Source organism: Syngnathus leptorhynchus, unplaced genomic scaffold, assembly GCF_054491065.1.
Source record: "Syngnathus leptorhynchus isolate UIUO unplaced genomic scaffold, UIUO_Slep HiC_scaffold_42, whole genome shotgun sequence".
Taxonomy (NCBI): Eukaryota; Metazoa; Chordata; class Actinopteri; order Syngnathiformes; family Syngnathidae; genus Syngnathus; species Syngnathus leptorhynchus.
The window spans coordinates 90,001-107,500 of record NW_028232009.1 but is presented as its reverse complement, the minus strand read 5'-3'; positions in this window follow the sequence as shown (position 1 = coordinate 107,500).

Below are 17,500 nucleotides of genomic sequence, written 5' to 3'. Positions count from 1 at the left end.
TGCAGGGACATTCAATGGGATGAGCCGCGCTCGCCGCGGAACCTTCGAGCGCCGCTACTCAGCAAGTAAACGAGAGGGAGCTGCGCCCGGCCTCGTAAGACGCCTCTTCTCCGGTGCGAGCGCCCCGACGCCGCTGGCCGCCGCCGCCGCCTTGCCGCTATCCCGCCGCGCGTTTGGGGAGGGAGGGCGACCCGTAGGACGGCCCGCCGACTACACGACCGTTTGGCAGAGCGAGTGCAAGGTTAGGCGAGCTGGGCGGTAACTCGGGTTAGTCTGGGGAGACTCGCGGTGGACAGGGTGGCGCGAATCCGGCCGGGCGGCCCCATCGATTAAGCATTGGTAGGGAGCCGAGGATGAGCCGTGCGAAGTGGCCTCGGAGGCGGTCCGTGGGGGACGACGGGGGGGGACGGGCGTCGGCCCTCCGGCCCGAGCAGAGAACGTTCGGTCACCCAAGCGGGAATCTGCGCCCCGGCCCGAGTCGGACTCGGTCGGTGCGGCCCGCTGAGGCCCTCAACTATTCCCGTACGCGGGGGTCGGGAGCTGCGGCGCTGCGCCGGCGACTTACCCGCGCGAGGCACGCACTGCGTGCGGCCAGGATGCGGAGTTGGATCGGCGCTGGTTGGGAACCCTCGGGGAACGAAGGCGGACGGCGGCCAGCCGGCGCCGACGAACCCGTCGGGGAGGGGGCTGGTGGCAGGCGCGATCGGCACTATTGCTGACTGCCGGGAGGGAAGCTGCGCCCCGGCCGAGTCAGACTCAGCCGTTGCGGCCCCCCCGAGCCCGCAGCGCGTAGCGCGGAAGCCATACGCCCCCCCGATGCGGAGCGACAGACGCCCCCGCGACCGCGGTTGGTCGGGAAGGCTTTTCGGATAGAGGTCGGACGGTGTGTGTGGACGGCTTCCCGTGGTGCCGCCGCTATCAAGCCGGAGGGTTTGAGAAACGACATTCGCGGAAGGACCGGCGCGGCCGGCGGACGCTCGCACGCGCGGCGCCCGACACTCAGCCGCTCGCTCGGCCTCCGTGGATCGTGGCTAGGTGGGATGGATGCCAAACCGGGTCGTCTCGGTCTCGCCGCAGTACGGTCGCGCCGGGGCCTGCGGGGCGGCGCGGGGAGCGCACGCTCACGCGGCGGCCGGGGCGCTAGAGTGCGACCCGCAGTGGGTAGGAACCGTCCACCCGACGTCGGACGAGCCGAGGCCGATGGAGGCCCTACCAAGGCGGGTCATGAGTGCCAGTCGGTCAGTTGGGTGAGGGGGTACTCGGAGGCCCGCCGGGAGCAGACGGGCGACCGGGGATGGGGGGCGTACGCGGGCGGGCGCCGGGAGAAGACGGCCCGTCCGGGGTCGAATCTCGGCCTGTGTTTTCGGAGCCGGCCGGGCATCACGCTCCCTCCTTGGATGGACAACATTCGTAGTTGACACTTTGTGTCATTTTATCCGAGCGGGCGGGCGCCTCGAGAGGCGGACCGTCCGGGGCGACTCTCGGCCTGTGTTTTCGGAGCCGGCCGGGCCTCACGCTCCCTCCTTGGATGGACAACATTCGTAGTTGACACTTTGTGTCATTTTATCCGAGCGGGCGGGCGCCTCGAGAGGCGGACCGTCCGGGGCGACTCTCGGCCTGTGTTTTCGGAGCCGGCCGGGCCTCACGCTCCCTCCTTGGATGGACAACATTCGTAGTTGACACTTTGTGTCATTTTATCCGAGCGGGCGGGCGCCGCGAGGCGGACCGTCCGGGGCGACTCTCGGCCTGTGTTTAAGGAGCCGGCCGGGCATCACGCTCCTTCCTTGGATGGACAACATTCGCAGTTGACACTTTGTGTCATTTTATCCGAGCAGACGGGCGCCGCGAGGCGGACCGTCCGGGGCGACTCTCGGCCTGTGTTTTCGGAGCCGGCCGGGCATCACGCTCCCTCCTTGGATGGACAACATTCGTAGTTGACACTTTGTGTCATTTTATCCGAGCAGACGGGCGCCGCGAGGCGACCGTCCGGGGCGACTCTCGGCCTGTGTTTAAGGAGCCGGCCGGGCATCACGCTCCTTCCTTGGATGGACAACATTCGTAGTTGACACTTTGTGTCATTTTATCCGAGCGGGCGGGCGCCGCGAGGCGGACCGTCCGGGGCGACTCTCGGCCTGTGTTTAAGGAGCCGGCCGGGCATCACGCTCCTTCCTTGGATGGACAACATTCGCAGTTGACACTTTGTGTCATTTTATCCGAGCAGACGGGCGCCGCGAGGCGGACCGTCCGGGGCGACTCTCGGCCTGTGTTTTCGGAGCCGGCCGGGCATCACGCTCCCTCCTTGGATGGACAACATTCGTAGTTGACACTTTGTGTCATTTTATCCGAGCAGACGGGCGCCGCGAGGCGGACCGTCCGGGGCGACTCTCGGCCTGTGTTTAAGGAGCCGGCCGGGCATCACGCTCCTTCCTTGGATGGACAACATTCGTAGTTGACACTTTGTGTCATTTTATCCGAGCGGGCGGGCGCCGCGAGGCGGACCGTCCGGGGCGACTCTCGGCCTGTGTTTAAGGAGCCGGCCGGGCATCACGCTCCTTCCTTGGATGGACAACATTCGCAGTTGACACTTTGTGTCATTTTATCCGAGCAGACGGGCGCCGCGAGGCGGACCGTCCGGGGCGACTCTCGGCCTGTGTTTAAGGAGCCGGCCGGGCATCACGCTCCTTCCTTGGATGGACAACATTCGTAGTTGACACTTTGTGTCATTTTATCCGAGCGGGCGGGCGCCGCGAGGCGGACCGTCCGGGGCGACTCTCGGCCTGTGTTTAAGGAGCCGGCCGGGCATCACGCTCCTTCCTTGGATGGACAACATTCGCAGTTGACACTTTGTGTCATTTTATCCGAGCAGACGGGCGCCGCGAGGCGGACCGTCCGGGGCGACTCTCGGCCTGTGTTTTCGGAGCCGGCCGGGCATCACGCTCCCTCCTTGGATGGACAACATTCGTAGTTGACACTTTGTGTCATTTTATCCGAGCAGACGGGCGCCGCGAGGCGGACCGTCCGGGGCGACTCTCGGCCTGTGTTTAAGGAGCCGGCCGGGCATCACGCTCCTTCCTTGGATGGACAACATTCGCAGTTGACACTTTGTGTCATTTTGTTCGGCCTGTGTTTAAGGAGGCGGCCGTCCTCCACTCGGTCCGTGTTTAAGGAGCGACACTCGCGCTCCGGTTCGGCCTGTATTTAGGGAGGCGGCCGTCCTCCGCTTGGTCTGTGTTAAGGGCGACACTCGGTCCATGTTTGAGGAGCCTGGCCCTGACGCTCCTCTCCGGCCTGTGTTTAAGGAGGCGGCCGTCCTCCCCTTGGTCTGTGTTAAGGGCGACACTCGGTCCATGTTTGAGGAGCCTGGCCCTGACGCTCCTCTCCGGCCTGTGTTTAAGGAGGCGGCCGTCCTCCCCTTGGTCTGTGTTAAGGGCGACACTCGGTCCATGTTTGAGGAGCCTGGCCCTGACGCTCCTCTCCGGCCTGTGTTTAAGGAGGCGGCCGTCCTCCCCTTGGTCTGTGTTAAGGGCGACACTCGGTCCATGTTTGAGGAGCCTGGCCCTGACGCTCCTCTCCGGCCTGTGTTTAAGGAGGCGGCCGTCCTCCCCTTGGTCTGTGTTAAGGGCGACACTCGGTCCGTGTTTAAGGAGCCTGGCCCTCGCGCTCCGGTTCGGCCTGTATTTAGGGAGGCGGCCGTCCTCCGCTTGGTCTGTGTTAAGGGCGACACTCGGTCCATGTTTGAGGAGCCTGGCCCTGACGCTCCTCTCCGGCCTGTGTTTAAGGAGGCGGCCGTCCTCCCCTTGGTCTGTGTTAAGGGCGACACTCGGTCCGTGTTTAAGGAGCGGCCCTCGCGCTCCGGTTCGGCCTGTATTTAGGGAGGCGGCCGTCCTCCGCTTGGTCTGTGTTAAGGGCGACACTCGGTCCGTGTTTAAGGAGCCGGCCCTGACGCTCCTCTTCGGCCTGTGTTTAAGGAGGCGGCCGTCCTCCACTTCCTTCCATGCACCACCACATTCGCAGTTGACACTTTGCCATTTTTTCAGAGAGGTGACACTTAGTCGTTTTTTCGAAAGTTGACACTTAGTCGTTTTTTCGAAAGTTGACACTTTGCCGTTTTTTCAGAGAGGCGACACTTAGTCGTTTTTTCGAAAGTTGACACTTAGCCGTTTTTTCGAAAGTTGACACTTAGCCGTTTTTTCGAAAGTTGACACTTAGCCGTTTTTTCGAAAGTTGACACTTAGTCACTTTTTCGCCACAGTGACACCTCCAGCGCGTGCCACGGCGCTTTTCAGGTCTTCTATCCGACCTTGTGCTGTCGAGGACGGCGTGTCCGACGCCGTGGGGAGACCAGCACCATCTCCTCCATACTCGTAAACGGGGTGCTTTGGAAAACGGGGGGAAAGTCGATGAGTACACTGACTACTGGGACCATTTCATTGTACTCTGGCGCACCTGAAGACCAAAAAAGGTACTGCACCTTAGCCCGGGTACCTCACCCCCTGGTACCTCGAGGAGAACTTAGAAAAATTTCGACAAATTTTTGGTGAGCTCCAGGGAGAGAGGCTGATTTTTCGCTTTTTGAGGCCGACCGCCGAACCGGCGCGGGGCGGACTCACAAGCCCCGCAGAGCCGTGGGCACTTAGTCGTTTTTTCAGAGAGGCGACACTTAGTCGTTTTTTCAGAGGCGACACTTAGTCGTTTTTTCGAAAGTTGACACTTAGCCGTTTTTTCGAAAGTCGACACTTAGCCGTTTTTTTGGAAAGTTGACACTTAGTCGTTTTTTCGAAAGTTGACACTTAGTCGTTTTTTCGCCACAATTGGCTCTGAGCTCCAGGGGGAGAGCCTGGTTTTGCCTTATTTCAGGCCGGCTGGGGAACCGGCGCGGGTCGGATGCACGAGCCCGGCAGAGCCGTGGGCACTTAGAAAATTTTCGCCGATTAAGCTGGGACCTCCAGGCGGAGACCGGCATTCCTCGTCCTCGGGGTTCGACCCAGGAACCGGCGCTGGGCAGACGCCGTAGCCACGCAGAGCCGTGGGCACTTAGAAAATATTCGCCAAGTTGGCTCTGAGCTCCAGGCGGAGAGGCTGGTTTTGCCTTATTTCAGGCCGGCTGGGGAACCGGCGCGGGTCGGATGCACGAGCCCGCAGAGCCGTGGGCACTTTGCCATTTTCTCAGAGTCGACACTTAGTCGTTTTTTCAGAGAGGCGACACTCTGTCGTTTTTTCGAAAGTTGACACTTTGCCGTTTTTTCAGAGAGGCGACACTTAGCCGTTTTTTCGAAAGTTGACACTTAGCCGTTTTTTCGAAAGTCGACACTTAGCCGTTTTTTCAGAGATGTGACACTTTGCCGTTTTTTCGAAAGTCGACACTTAGCCGTTTTTTCAGAGATGTGACACTTAGAAACTTTTTGCCAAGTTGGCTGTGAGCTCCAGGAGGAGACCGTTATTTTTCGTCATTCGAGGCCGACTGCGGAACCGGCGCTGGGCGGACGCCAAAGCTCGGCAGGGCCGTGGGCACTTAGAAACTTTTTGCCAAGTTGGCTGTGAGCTCCAGGAGGAGACCGTTATTTTTCGTCATTCGAGGCCGACTGCGGAACCGGCGCTGAGCGGACGCCAAAGCTCGGCAGGGCCGTGGGCACTTAGAAACTTTTTGCCAAGTTGGCTGTGAGCTCCAGGAGGAGACCGTTATTTTTCGTCATTCGAGGCCGACTGCGGAACCGGCGCTGGGCGGACGCCAAAGCTCGGCAGGGCCGTGGGCACTTAGAAACTTTTTGCCAAGTTGGCTGTGAGCTCCAGGAGGAGACCGTTATTTTTCGTCATTCGAGGCCGACTGCGGAACCGGCGCTGAGCGGACGCCAAAGCTCGGCAGGGCCGTGGGCACTTAGAAACTTTTTGCCAAGTTGGCTGTGAGCTCCAGGAGGAGACCGTTATTTTTCGTCATTCGAGGCCGACTGCGGAACCGGCGCTGGGCGGACGCCAAAGCTCGGCAGGGCCGTGGGCACTTAGAAACTTTTTGCCAAGTTGGCTGTGAGCTCCAGGAGGAGACCGTTATTTTTCGTCATTCGAGGCCGACTGCGGAACCGGCGCTGGGCGGACGCCAAAGCTCGGCAGGGCCGTGGGCACTTAGAAACTTTTTGCCAAGTTGGCTGTGAGCTCCAGGAGGAGACCGTTATTTTTCGTCATTCGAGGCCGACTGCGGAACCGGCGCTGAGCGGACGCCAAAGCTCGGCAGGGCCGTGGGCACTTAGAAACTTTTTGCCAAGTTGGCTGTGAGCTCCAGGAGGAGACCGTTATTTTTCGTCATTCGAGGCCGACTGCGGAACCGGCGCTGGGCGGACGCCAAAGCTCGGCAGGGCCGTGGGCACTTAGAAACTTTTTGCCAAGTTGGCTGTGAGCTCCAGGAGGAGACCGTTATTTTTCGTCATTCGAGGCCGACTGCGGAACCGGCGCTGAGCGGACGCCAAAGCTCGGCAGGGCCGTGGGCACTTAGAAACTTTTTGCCAAGTTGGCTGTGAGCTCCAGGAGGAGACCGTTATTTTTCGTCATTCGAGGCCGACTGCGGAACCGGCGCTGGGCGGACGCCAAAGCTCGGCAGGGCCGTGGGCACTTAGAAACTTTTTGCCAAGTTGGCTGTGAGCTCCAGGAGGAGACCGTTATTTTTCGTCATTGGAGGCCGACTGCGGAACCGGCGCTGGGCGGACGCCAAAGCTCGGCAGGGCCGTGGGCACTTAGAAACTTTTTGCCAAGTTGGCTGTGAGCTCCAGGAGGAGACCGTTATTTTTCGTCATTCTAGGCCGGTTGCAGAACCGGCGCGGCTCGGATGCACGAGCCCGCAGAGCCGTGGGCACTTAGAAAATTTTCAGAGAGGCGACACTTTGCCATTTTTTCAGAGAGGTGACACTTAGTCGTTTTTTCGAAAGTTGACACTTAGCCGTTTTTTCGAAAGTTGACACTTAGTCGTTTTTTCGAAAGTTGACACTTAGTCGTTTTTTCGCCAAAGTGCCCACCTCCAGCGCGTGCCACGGCGCTTTCCAGGTCTTCTATCCGACCTTGTGCTGTCGAGGACGGCGTGTCCGACGCCGTGGGGAGACCAGCACCATCTCCTCCATACTCGTAAACGAGGTGCTTTGGAAAACGGGGGGAAAGTCGATGAGTACACTGACTACTGGGACCATTTCATTGTACTCTGGCGCACCTGAAGACCAAAAAAGGTACTGCACCTTAGCCCGGGTACCTCACCCCCTGGTACCTCGAGGAGAACTTAGAAAAATTTCGACAAATTTTTGGTGAGCTCCAGGGAGAGAGGCTGATTTTTCGCTTTTTGAGGCCGACCGCCGAACCGGCGCGGGGCGGACTCACAAGCCCCGCAGAGCCGTGGGCACTTAGTCGTTTTTTCGAAAGTTGACACTTAGCCGTTTTTTCGAAAGTTGACACTTAGCCGTTTTTTCGAAAGTCGACACTTAGCCGTTTTTTCGAAAGTTGACACTTAGTCGTTTTTTCGCTGATTTTGCTGGGACCTCCAGGCGAGGACCGGCGTTTTTCGTCTTCCGGGTTCGACCCGGGAACCAGCGCCGAGCGGACACATTCGCTCGCAAGTGCCGTTGGCACTTAGAAAATTTTTCGTTTGTCATGAGCTCCGGGCGGAGACCGGCGTTTTTCGTCTTCCGGGTTCGACCCGGGAACCAGCGCCGAGCGGACACATTCGCTCGCAAGTGCCGTTGGCACTTAGAAAATTTTTCGTTTGTCATGAGCTCCGGGCGGAGACCGGCGTTTTTCGTCTTCCGGGTTCGACCCGGGAACCAGCGCCGAGCGGACACATTCGCTCGCTAGTGCCGTTGGCACTTAGAAAATTTTTCGTTTGTCATGAGCTCCGGGCGGAGACCGGCGTTTTTCGTCTTCCGGGTTCGACCCGGGAACCAGCGCCGAGCGGACACATTCGCTCGCTAGTGCCGTTGGCACTTAGAAAATTTTTCGTTTGTCATGAGCTCCGGGCGGAGAGCGGCGTTTTTCGTCTTCCGGGTTTGACCCGGGAACCAGCGCCGAGCGGACACATTCGCTCGCTAGTGCCGTTGGCACTTAGAAAATTTTTCGTTTGTCATGAGCTCCGGGCGAGGACCGGCGTTTTTCGTCTTCCGGGTTCGACCCGGGAACCAGCGCCGAGCGGACACATTCGCTCGCTAGTGCCGTTGGCACTTAGAAAATTTTTCGTTTGTCATGAGCTCCGGGCGGAGAGCGGCGTTTTTCGTCTTCCGGGTTCGACCCGGGAACCAGCGCCGAGCGGACACATTCGCTCGCTAGTGCCGTTGGCACTTAGAAAATTTTTCGTTTGTCATGAGCTCCGGGCGGAGACCGGCGTTTTTCGTCTTCCGGGTTCGACCCGGGAACCAGCGCCGAGCGGACACATTCGCTCGCTAGTGCCGTTGGCACTTAGAAAATTTTTCGTTTGTCATGAGCTCCGGGCGAGGACCGGCGTTTTTCGTCTTCCGGGTTCGACCCGGGAACCAGCGCCGAGCGGACACATTCGCTCGCTAGTGCCGTTGGCACTTAGAAAATTTTTCGTTTGTCATGAGCTCCGGGCGGAGACCGGCATTTTTCGTCATTCGAGGCCGACGGGGGAACCAGCCGGAGCGGACACGTTTGCTCGGAAGAGCCGTTGGCACTTAGAAAAAATTCCGTGTCTCGTGAGCTCCAGGGGGGACAGGCTGGTTTTATTCATCCGTAGCCGACATGGGAACCAGCGCGGAGCGGATTGGTGTTGCGCTGCCATATACCTCATCTCTCTCAGGAGTCCCCCCCTTATACGTGCCGATGGTGTTTTGGAAAACGGGGGGTAACTGGATGAGTACACTGACTAGGGGGACCAGTACACTAGCGAGTGGGACCAGTACACTGACTAGTGGGACCAACACACTATGAGCGCCTGGTACCTAAAATGGAAGTATAGAGGCCGAATTTCGGGCAAGATCACGCCGTGTTAGGCTTCCAGGACCTCGGCTAAGCAATTTTAACGGGTCGCCCGGTTCTTTTTTGATCCAGCCCGGTTCTTTTTTTATCCAGCCCGGTTCTTTTTACACTTCCAGCTGGAGCTCGGGAGCGGCTTTTTGCACAAGATCACGCCGTGTTAGGCTTCCAGGACCTCGGCTAAGCAATTTTAACGGGTTGCCCGGTTCTTTTTTGAACCAGCCCGGTTCTTTTTTTATCCAGCCCGGTTCTTTTTACACTTCCAGCTGGAGCTCGGGAGCGGCTTTTTGCACAAGAACACGCCGTGTTAGGCTTCCAGGACCTCGGCTAAGCAATTTTAACGGGTCGCCCGGTTCTTTTTTGATCCAGCCCGGTTCTTTTTTTTATCCAGCCTGGTTCTTTTTACACTTCCAGCTGGAGCTCGGGAGCGGCTTTTTGCACAAGAACACGCCGTGTTAGGCTTCCAGGACCTCGGCTAAGCAATTTTAACGGGTCGCCCGGTTCTTTTTTGATCCAGCCCGGTTCTTTTTTTTATCCAGCCTGGTTCTTTTTACACTTCCAGCTGGAGCTCGGGAGCGGCTTTTTGCACAAGAACACGCCGTGTTAGGCTTCCAGGACCTCGGCTAAGCAATTTTAACGGGTCGCCCGGTTCTTTTTTGATCCAGCCCGGTTCTTTTTTTTATCCAGCCTGGTTCTTTTTACACTTCCAGCTGGAGCTCGGGAGCGGCTTTTTGCACAAGAACACGCCGTGTTAGGCTTCCAGGACCTCGGCTAAGCAATTTTAACGGGTCGCCCGGTTCTTTTTTTTATCCAGCCCGGTTCTTTTTACACTTCCAGCTGGAGCTCGGGAGCGGCTTTTTGCACAAGATCACGCCGTGTTAGGCTTCCAGGACCTCGGCTAAGCAATTTTAACGGGTCGCCCGGTTCTTTTTTGATCCAGCCCGGTTCTTTTTTTTATCCAGCCTGGTTCTTTTTACACTTCCAGCTGGAGCTCGGGAGCGGCTTTTTGCACAAGATCACGCCGTGTTAGGCTTCCAGGACCTCGGCTAAGCAATTTTAACGGGTCGCCCGGTTCTTTTTTGATCCAGCCCGGTTCTTTTTTTTATCCAGCCCGGTTCTTTTTACACTTCCAGCTGGAGCTCGGGAGCGGCTTTTTGCACAAGAACACGCCGTGTTAGGCTTCCAGGACCTCGGCTAAGCAATTTTAACGGGTCGCCCGGTTCTTTTTTTTGATCCAGCCCGGTTCTTTTTTTATCCAGCCCGGTTCTTTTTACACTTCCAGCTGGAGCTCGGGAGCGGCTTTTTGCACAAGAACACGCCGTGTTAGGCTTCCAGGACCTCGGCTAAGCAATTTTAACGGGTCGCCCGGTTCTTTTTTTTATCCAGCCCGGTTCTTTTTTTATCCAGCCCGGTTCTTTTTACACTTCCAGCTGGAGCTCGGGAGCGGCTTTTTGCACAAGATCACGCCGTGTTAGGCTTCCAGGACCTCGGCTAAGCAATTTTAACGGGTCGCCCGGTTCTTTTTTGATCCAGCCCGGTTCTTTTTTTTATCCAGCCTGGTTCTTTTTACACTTCCAGCTGGAGCTCGGGAGCGGCTTTTTGCACAAGATCACGCCGTGTTAGGCTTCCAGGACCTCGGCTAAGCAATTTTAACGGGTCGCCCGGTTCTTTTTTGATCCAGCCCGGTTCTTTTTTTATCCAGCCCGGTTCTTTTTCCACTTCCAGCTGGAGCTCAGCAGCGGCTTTTTGCACAAGATCACGCCGGGTTAGGCTTCCAGGACCTCGGCTAAGCACTTCTAACGGGTCGCCCGGTTCTTTTTTTGAACCAGCCCGGTTCTTTTTACACTTCCAGCTGGAGCTCAGCAGCGGCTTTTTGCACAAGATCACGCCGGGTTAGGGTTCCAGGACCTCGGCTAAGCAATTTTAACGGGCCTCCCGGTTCTTTTTTTGATCCAGCCCGGTTCTTTTTACACTTCCAGCTGGAGCTCAGCAGCGGCTTTTTGCACAAGATCACGCCGGGTTAGGCTTCCAGGACCTCGGCTAAGCACTTCTAACGGGCCCTGGTCCACCCCTGCCAGCGCATTTCAAAACTTGGCATTAATTTCGACCTAAGAGACGAAGTCTGATTTTTTTCTACCACTTGGGCGGCCTTTTTGCACCCAGAACACCCGCACCGGCACCATAAATTCGAAGGGTGCCGAGTGCGTCGGCGCAGATTCTGCGACGGAGTGACACTTCCCTCTTGTGGACATTCGGCGGTAGGTGAAATGCGCACTCGGTCTTCTCTTTTCTTTTCCTTCCAGTGAAACTTTGGCAACATTCTGCGAGCTGCTGGCTTCCAGAACCTCGGCCAAGCAGGTGGAGGATTTTTTTCCACTTCCAGCTGGAGGTGAGGAGGGACTTTTTGGGCAAGATCACGCCGACTTAGCAAGCAAGGTGGAAGTGCCAGCATGCTCCGTGGCTGGAAGTGTGGATGTGCCAGCACCCTCCCTGCCTATGGAAGTGTGGAGCTCCAGCACCCTCCCTGCCTACGGAAGTGTGGAGCTCCAGCACCCTCCCTGCCTATGGAAGTGTGGAGCTCCAGCACCCTCCCTGCCTATGGAAGTGTGGAGCTCCAGCACCCTCCCTGCCTACGGAAGTGTGGAGCTCCAGCACCCTCCCTGCCTATGGAAGTGTGGAGCTCCAGCACCCTCCCTGCCTATGGAAGTGTGGAGCTCCAGCACCCTCCCTGCCTACGGAAGTGTGGAGCTCCAGCACCCTCCCTGCCTATGGAAGTGTGGAGCTCCAGCACCCTCCCTGCCTATGGAAGTGTGGAGCTCCAGCACCCTCCCTGCCTATGGAAGTGTGGAGCTCCAGCACCCTCCCTGCCTATGGAAGTGTGGAGCTCCAGCACCCTCCCTGCCTATGGAAGTGTGGAGCTCCAGCACCCTCCCTGCCTATGGAAGTGTGGAGCTCCAGCACCCTCCCTGCCTATGGAAGTGTGGAGCTCCAGCACCCTCCCTGCCTATGGAAGTGTGGAGCTCCAGCACCCTCCCTGCCTATGGAAGTGTGGAGCTCCAGCACCCTCCCTGCCTATGGAAGTGTGGAGCTCCAGCACCCTCCCTGCCTATGGAAGTGTGGAGCTCCAGCACCCTCCCTGCCTATGGAAGTGTGGAGCTCCAGCACCCTCCCTGCCTATGGAAGTGTGGAGCTCCAGCACCCTCCCTGCCTATGGAAGTGTGGAGCTCCAGCACCCTCCCTGCCTATGGAAGTGTGGAGCTCCAGCACCCTCCCTGCCTATGGAAGTGTGGAGCTCCAGCACCCTCCCTGCCTATGGAAGTGTGGAGCTCCAGCACCCTCCCTGCCTATGGAAGTGTGGAGCTCCAGCACCCTCCCTGCCTATGGAAGTGTGGAGCTCCAGCACCCTCCCTGCCTATGGAAGTGTGGAGCTCCAGCACCCTCCCTGCCTATGGAAGTGTGGAGCTCCAGCACCCTCCCTGCCTATGGAAGTGTGGAGCTCCAGCACCCTCCCTGCCTATGGAAGTGTGGAGCTCCAGCACCCTCCCTGCCTATGGAAGTGTGGAGCTCCAGCACCCTCCCTGCCTATGGAAGTGTGGAGCTCCAGCACCCTCCCTGCCTATGGAAGTGTGGAGCTCCAGCACCCTCCCTGCCTATGGAAGTGTGGAGCTCCAGCACCCTCCCTGCCTATGGAAGTGTGGAGCTCCAGCACCCTCCCTGCCTATGGAAGTGTGGAGCTCCAGCACCCTCCCTGCCTATGGAAGTGTGGAGCTCCAGCACCCTCCCTGCCTATGGAAGTGTGGAGCTCCAGCACCCTCCCTGCCTATGGAAGAGCCACCTCCGCGGGCATGCTGCTCAACCACGCCGGCCCAGAGTTCCAGCCGCTCGGCTACACTCTCTCACAAGCCCCGCCTGGAGCTCCCCAGCCCGCCCCTGGTACCTCAACTACCGAGGCCAGCCGCTCGACCAGGCCGGCCCAGAGTTCCAGCCGCTCGGCTTCACTCTCTCACAAGCCCCGCCTGGAGCTCCCCAGCCCGCCCCTGGTACCTCAACTACCGAGGCCAGCCGCTCGACCACGCCGGCGCAGAGTTCCAGCCGCTCGGATAAGCTCTGCCACTCTCCCGCTAAGCAGCCACCGGTAACGGGGAAATGTCGCCGCCTTGTGGACACGCCCTTGTAAATGAATGGGCTTTCGCACTTAGTGCAATTTTCGCCAGCTCCGTGGCTGCAAGTATGGAGCTATGGAGCCACCAGCCAGGCTGGAGCTCTGGAGCTCTGGAAGTATGGAGCTCTGGAGCTATGGAGCTATGGAGCTATGGAGCTATGGAGCTATGGAGCTATGGAGCTATGGAGCTATGGAGCTATGGAGCTCTGGGGCTATGGAGCTATGGAGCTATGGAGCTATGGAAGTATGGAGCTATGGAGCTATGGAGCTATGGAAGTATGGAAGTATGGAGCTATGGAGCTATGGAAGTACGGAGCTATGGAGCTATGGAAGTATGGAAGTATGGTAGTATGGAGCTATGGAGCTATGGAGCTATGGAGCTCTGGAGCTCTGGAGCTATGGAGCTATGGAAGTAGGGAGCTATGGAGCTATGGATGTATGGAGCTATGGAGCCACCAGCCAGCCAGGCTGGAGCTATGGAAGTATGGAGCCATGGAGCTCCGGAGCTATGGAAGTATGGAGCTATGGAGCTCTGGTGCTATGGAGCTATGGAGCTCTGGTGCTATGGAGCTATGGAGCTCTGGTGCTATGGAGCTATGGAGCTCTGGTGCTATGGAGCTATGGAGCTCTGGTGCTATGGAGCTATGGAGCTCTGGTGCTATGGAGCTATGGAGCTCTGGTGCTATGGAGCTATGGAGCTATGGAGCTCTGGTGCTATGGAGCTATGGAGCTCTGGTGCTATGGAGCTATGGAGCTCTGGTGCTATGGAGCTATGGAGCTCTGGTGCTATGGAGCTCTGGTGCTATGGAGCTATGGAGCTCTGGTGCTATGGAGCTCTGGAGCTCTGGAGGTATGGAGCTATGGAGCTATGGAGCCACCAGCCAGCACCCTCCGAGGCTGGATCAATGGAAGTGTTTTAGGTACCAGGCAGCCAAAGGGCCGAGGCCTCACGCTCGACCACGCCGGCGCAGAGTTCCAGCCGCTCGGATAAGCTCTGTCACTCACCCGCCGCGCAGCCACCGGTAACGGGGAAATGTCGCCGCCTTGTGGACACGCCGTTGTAAATGAATGGGCTTTCGCACTTAGTGCAATTTTCGCCAACTCTCTGACTGGAGCTATGGAAGTATGGAGCTATGGAGCCACCAGCCACCCAGGCTGGAGCTATGGAGCTCTGGAGGTATGGAGCTCTGGTGCTATGGAAGTATGGAGCTATGGAGCTATGGAAGTATGGAGCTATGGAGCTCTGGAAGTATGGAGCTATGGAGCTCTGGAGGTATGGAGCTATGGAGCCCTGGAGCCCTGGAGCTATGGAGCCCTGGAGCTCTGGTGCTATGGAGCTCTGGTGCTATGGAGCTATGGAGCTCTGGTGCTATGGAGCTATGGAGCTCTGGTGCTATGGAGCTATGGAGCTATGGAGCCACCAGCCAGCACCCTCCGTGGCTGGATCAATGGAAGTGTTTTATGTACCAGGCAGCCAAAGGGCCGGGGCCTCACGCTCGACCACGCCGGCGCAGAGTTCCAGCCGCTCGGATAAGCTCTGTCACTCACCCGCCGCGCAGCCACCGGTAACGGGGAAATGTCGCCGCCTGGCGGACACGCCGTTGTAAATGAATGGGCTTTCGCACTTAGTGCAATTTTAGCCAACTCCGTGGCTGCAAGTATGGAAGTATGGAGCTATGGAGCCACCAGCCACCCAGGCTGGAGCTATGGAGCTCTGGAGGTATGGAGCTATGGAGCCCTGGAGCCCTGGAGCTATGGAGCTATGGAGCCCTGGTGCTATGGAGCTATGGAGCTCTGGTGCTATGGAGCTCTGGTGCTATGGAGGTATGGAGCTATGGAGCCCTGGAGCTATGGAGCCCTGGAGCTATGGAGCTATGGAGCCCTGGAGCTATGGAGCTATGGAGCTATGGTGCTATGGAGCTATGGAGCTCTGGTGCTATGGAGCTATGGAGCTCTGGTGCTATGGAGCTATGGAGCTCTGGTGCTATGGAGCTATGGAGCTCTGGTGCTATGGAGCTATGGAGCTCTGGTGCTATGGAGCTCTGGAGCTCTGGTGCTATGGAGCTCTGGAGCTCTGGAGGTATGGAGCCACCAGCCAGCACCCTCCGTGGCTGGATCAATGGAAGTGTTTTAGGTACCAGGCAGCCAAAGGGCCGGGGCCTCACGCTCGACCACGCCGGCGCAGAGTTCCAGCCGCTCGGATAAGCTCTGTCACTCACCCGCCGCGCAGCCACCGGTAACGGGGAAATGTCGCCGCCTGGCGGACACGCCGTTGTAAATGAATGGGCTTTCGCACTTAGTGCAATTTTCGCCAACTCTCTGACTGGAGCTATGGAAGTATGGAGCTATGGAGCCACCAGCCACCCAGGCTGGAGCTATGGAGCTCTGGAGGTATGGAGCTATGGAGCCCTGGAGCTATGGAGCTATGGAGCCCTGGAGCTATGGAGCCCTGGAGCTATGGAGCTATGGAGCTCTGGTGCTATGGAGCTATGGAGCTCTGGTGCTATGGAGCTATGGAGCTCTGGTGCTATGGAGCCCTGGAGCTATGGAGCCCTGGAGCTATGGAGCTATGGAGCCCTGGAGCTATGGAGCTATGGAGCCCTGGAGCTATGGAGCTATGGAGCTATGGAGCTATGGAGCTATGGAGCTATGGAGCTATGGAGCTATGGAGCTATGGAGCTCTGGTGCTATGGAGCTCTGGTGCTATGGAGCTATGGAGCTCTGGTGCTATGGAGCTATGGAGCTCTGGAGGTATGGAGCTCTGGAGGTATGGAGCTCTGGTGCTATGGAGCTATGGAGCTATGGAGCTATGGAGCTCTGGTGCTATGGAGCTCTGGAGCTCTGGTGCTATGGAGCTATGGAGCTCTGGTGCTATGGAGCTATGGAGCTCTGGTGCTATGGAGCTATGGAGCTCTGGTGCTATGGAGCTATGGAGCTCTGGTGCTATGGAGCTATGGAGCTCTGGTGCTATGGAGCTATGGAGCTCTGGTGCTATGGAGCTATGGAGCTATGGAGCTCTGGAAGTATGGAGCTCTGGTGCTATGGAGCTATGGAGCTCTGGTGCTATGGAGCTATGGAGCTCTGGTGCTATGGAGCTATGGAGCTCTGGTGCTATGGAGCTCTGGAGCTCTGGTGCTATGGAGCTATGGAGCTATGGAGCCACCAGCCAGCACCCTCCGTGGCTGGATCAATGGAAGTGGTTTAGGTACCAGGCAGCCAAAGGGCCGAGGCCTCACGCTCGACCACGCCGGCGCAGAGTTCCAGCCGCTCGGATAAGCTCTGTCACTCACCCGCCGCGCAGCCACCGGTAACGGGGAAATGTCGCCGCCTGGCGGACACGCCGTTGTAAATGAATGGGCTTTCGCACTTAGTGCAATTTTAGCCAACTCCGTGGCTGCAAGTATGGAAGTATGGAGCTATGGAGCCACCAGCCACCCAGGCTGGAGCTATGGAGCTCTGGAGGTATGGAGCTATGGAGCCCTGGAGCCCTGGAGCTATGGAGCTATGGAGCCCTGGTGCTATGGAGCTATGGAGCTCTGGTGCTATGGAGCTCTGGTGCTATGGAGGTATGGAGCTATGGAGCCCTGGAGCTATGGAGCCCTGGAGCTATGGAGCTATGGAGCCCTGGAGCTATGGAGCTATGGAGCTATGGTGCTATGGAGCTATGGAGCTCTGGTGCTATGGAGCTATGGAGCTCTGGTGCTATGGAGCTATGGAGCTCTGGTGCTATGGAGCTATGGAGCTCTGGTGCTATGGAGCTATGGAGCTCTGGTGCTATGGAGCTCTGGAGCTCTGGTGCTATGGAGCTCTGGAGCTCTGGAGGTATGGAGCCACCAGCCAGCACCCTCCGTGGCTGGATCAATGGAAGTGTTTTAGGTACCAGGCAGCCAAAGGGCCGAGGCCTCACGCTCGACCACGCCGGCGCAGAGTTCCAGCCGCTCGGATAAGCTCTGTCACTCACCCGCCGCGCAGCCACCGGTAACGGGGAAATGTCGCCGCCTGGCGGACACGCCGTTGTAAATGAATGGGCTTTCGCACTTAGTGCAATTTTAGCCAACTCCGTGGCTGCAAGTATGGAAGTATGGAGCTATGGAGCCACCAGCCAGCACCCTCCGCGGCTGGAGCTATGGAAGTATGGAGCTATGGAGCTATGGGGCTATGGAAGTATGGAGCTCTGGGGCTATGGAGCTCCGGGGCTATGGAGCTCCGGGGCTATGGAGCTCCGGGGCTATGGAGCTCCGGGGCTATGGAGCTCCGGGGCTATGGAGCTCCGGGGCTATGGAGCTCCGGGGCTATGGAGCTATGGAGCTCCGGGGCTATGGAGCTCCGGGGCTATGGAGCTATGGAGCTCCGGGGCTATGGAGCTCCGGGGCTATGGAGCTC